Below are 3784 nucleotides of genomic sequence, written 5' to 3' on the forward strand. Positions count from 1 at the left end.
TTATGACCAAAACCTTCCATTATGGAGTGAACTCCACAACACCTAAGTGATAAACCCCATGTTATTTTAAAGAGTATTGAGTGGCATTGCTTAAGATGATCTCGTGATGGGCCACTAGATCCTATCATTAAGGGATCCTTAGTCAAGCACATTATAGACATCCTCGTTTCAAAACCCCAAGTCCAAGTTACTCTTTTTCTTGTAGTAATCTCATTAATCTAAAAAACATGGGTAGAAAAATCATTTTGTTAAGTAATATAAGCTACTAGGTAGTTCATAAATTCTTGTGGATACCCAAGATGTTGAGAGTAGAAGGACAAATATTGGGCACTTAGGAGAAAATTTGAATGAAATTAACCTCCTTTGATAGCATCTTATTCCATATATCTAGTCTTAATAAGTTGGTTATTTTCTATTAGAAAGGAATCATGAGTTTGGACAATTCAATTTCTTCTTTAGTAGTGATGGATTATGGAGTTCTAGTTATGAAGATATATTTATTCAACATTACTAGGATAGTTAAGCATCTTATTAAGGCAAAAGGCACATGGATTGATCCTTAATAAATAGGTATTGATACTCAAAACAAAGCATCACTATTTCCTAGATGAGGCTAACTCAACCAAAGATCCAAAATTCATGACTCATGACTAAAAAATCTATGTTTGTAATCTGTAGACCTATATAGGTACTTATGCGCTGTCGTAGAGTTCGTGCAAGAGCTACAAAACACGGGGTTCAAGATACAGCAAGGAAAGAGGCTAAAAAGAAGAACTTAACAAGAAGATCTCAATTTTTGATGCCAAAGAACACTATATTGCTTATCAAGTTCGTAGAGTTACAACAAAGAAACTCCCAACAAACAAATTTTTTTCAAGTTCTTCAGCATGTAACTTTTGGCTTTACTCCAAGGCTTTTAAGTAGGCTCAAACTTTCAGGCCGCTAACAAAGGTAGACAACAGAAGGTTCACAAATAGTCTCCAACCCCATGTATAAATCAGAGCAACATCAAGGGCCACCTATACCTCAACATTGTTGAACTCCCATAAAACTGGGTAAAATTTTGTTTAAGTCCTTCAGCATATAACTTTTGGCCTAAGGCATAGAAGAAGAGCTGAAAGAGAACAGAAGAGGACTAATGAAGTGGGAAGTTCCTCAAAGACTCTCCAAATGAGGTGGGTAACTCTTCTCTAAGGCCTTCCAAATAAACACTTCAGCAAACCTTGAAATTTGAGGCCTAATGCTCATTTTCTCTTTCTTATCATTAGACTGTTCTATTCTCTTGAATGCACTAAAAAAAATTGTTGGTGCCTTCCAACTGCTTTTCATAAGGCATAACACCACTGGGCATACAATCTGAACCATTATTTGGGTCACTTTGACCAAGCACTGGATTTGTTTCTGGCTGAAGAGCCATCACATTGTTTGATCTTTGGTCTGCTTCTCAAGTTGCTTAAGGTGCAGCATTTAAGACTGCCATATTTAGGAGACTTTCTAGATAAATCTGTTGTGCTGGTTGGCTGTAAGGAACAACCTGATGGCTTGACTCCAGTAGTTGTCTTTGCAACCGCAGCTCTTCTAGGCGACATTGCAATTTTTCCTCTAGCTCGTTTACATCCTCTATTGTTTAGAATGATTCATATAATCTCAATTTTTGTTGCAAGTTATAGTAGTACACCTGAAGATCTTGCAAATGGTGGTGCAAACTCTCAAGACTAGGTGTTGGTGCACTCATGATCGAGCTTCTTGAACACACGTTTGAGTTGCTCCAAAGCTTCAACTTTCCTTTTGACCCTCTCTTGAGATTTGCTTCTGGACCCATTGATCCAGCTCAATTCGCCAAAGGGGAGGAAAGATCAAGATGAGAAGGATATCGATGTCGCAGAGCGTGGCGAGCTCCTTGGTCTTCTTCTCGAGGCCCGATCGGTGCTTGCTGTCGGTAACCTGCTTGCCATTCAGGGTCTCAATTCGCTAATTGCTTTTTCTTTGGCATTCTCCGAATGCCAATCTCCAAATCAGTGTGAGTGAAAAGCCGCCTGAAGTTCCCTGTTCCACGCACCATATCTAGGGCGTCAATTAGAGTCCTGTTCTAGTCGATGACATCAACAATGACCACAAGCTTTTCATAGCTTGGACCTTAATTCCCATAGCAATGCGCCCCAATCTCAACATAGCATCTGAAAGGCTATATTGAGGATACGAAGCTTTTGAACTTTCCCTCCAACTTACTGCCTTCTGGATCTCAATGTTGGAACAATTTTATGTTCCTTTGGGCAGTTTTTCAAAACAAGAAGCCTAACCCAAAGCAATCTGGCTCATGTCCTGTTGTCACTACACCAAAGCAATCAAAAATCTTATCTGATAGCAGACTATTGCAACCTGGTTCTGGTTCTTCTCTAAAAGATGAGGAGTTTGTTATGTCATAATGCAAAAAGGCCAACAAATTTAGTTTCTCCTATTAGTAAGGACTAAAACCTCCGCTGGTAACTTCTCCGACAACCTTCTCTGAAGCATCCAGTATCTCTGAGTGATCACGTGGAGGAGCCCCTGTGGCTATTAGACCAACCATAACCCATGGCTATGTTCTTCTTCAAGAATGCTTTATCCCGCATGTTACATTGGCCTTGTTCACGTGCAACCTTTATCTTCATAGCTTAAATGTCGGCTTCTTCAAAGCTTCCTTTGATTTCACGGTTTCCTGCACTTTTCTTAGAATTCATCATTGAAATTGATGGCATAATAATATTCTTTGGCATCAGTTTTTCATATTTTTTTGACACACACAACATGCACACAAACAGAAACTCACACAAACACAAACACACAAGTGGAGTATGTACATTGGATGCGGGTACTAAAAAGGACGGAAAGATAATGCAGCAATCAAACACAATGAAACACACACGAAAAGATAACACGGATGCACAACAAAAATGGAGGTATTTACGGCTCGGATGCGCAGCAGCACGACAGCGCAAGTGTCAGAGATAGAACTAGAGAGAGAGAAAGAGGAGAGAGAAGACTGTAGAAGAGAGATAAATACTGCATGAAGGGAGAGAAAGAGAGTGACGAGGAGAGAGAAAAACTAGATTTGGAGAGAGAAAGATAGGAAAGAGAGAGAAGCCATGGAAGCTGTAAGCAAGATGGGAGAGAAGGATAGTAATTGAATTAATGTGTCAAAAAGATATGAAAAATTACATGTCCTCTCCTTTTATACCAAAGTCAGTGTGACATGGCATACTATCAATATTATTTACACTAAGTCCTTATTCCCAGCTTCTTACAATCCATCCCTTCCCAAAAGTTTTTGTCCTCAAAAACAAACCTGAAAGACTAGAAAAGGATGGATAGAACAGAGTACTACTCGGCTTTTACAGCTTTACAAATGTAAAAATAAATGAAGTATGATCAATCATATGGACTAAAATTGAAGAAGAAGAGTAGGCCTCAGCTATGTACATGATCTGGAATATTTCAAAAGTATATGGAACCATAAAATCTTCAACAGATAATCTCAAAATGAAGTAGACAACTTGCTGTGTAAACAGACCCTACTGGACCAAATCTGTCGTAGCTTCTAGTAGAAGTGTCCAAATGAGGTGTGCCATATATCAAAACAAAGCTCTTGAAGAGTAATTTAAGCCCATATTGATAGCTTAATTTTGAAAATTAGTCACGATAAAAAAATATTCTAAAACAGCGTGATTTCTTGATCATGTCTGCATCATCACTAGCTCCATAATCAATAGGCTTCACCAATGTAACCCTTAAGAAAGGAAACTCA

The 3784-nt window shown here is 38.6% G+C and overlaps 1 pseudogene; it reads right to left on the reverse strand.

Annotated features, from left to right (window-relative positions):
* Window positions 1-1291: 1291 nt before the first annotated feature.
* LOC148020513 (MADS-box transcription factor 23-like) lies at window positions 1292-2569 on the reverse strand (annotated as a pseudogene).
* Between the last annotated feature and the right edge of the window lie 1215 nt (window positions 2570-3784).

Source organism: Lygodium microphyllum, chromosome 18, assembly GCF_053477565.2.
Source record: "Lygodium microphyllum isolate KBCC chromosome 18, Lygodium_microphyllum_v1.1.10, whole genome shotgun sequence".
Classification (NCBI taxonomy): domain Eukaryota; kingdom Viridiplantae; phylum Streptophyta; class Polypodiopsida; order Schizaeales; family Lygodiaceae; genus Lygodium; species Lygodium microphyllum.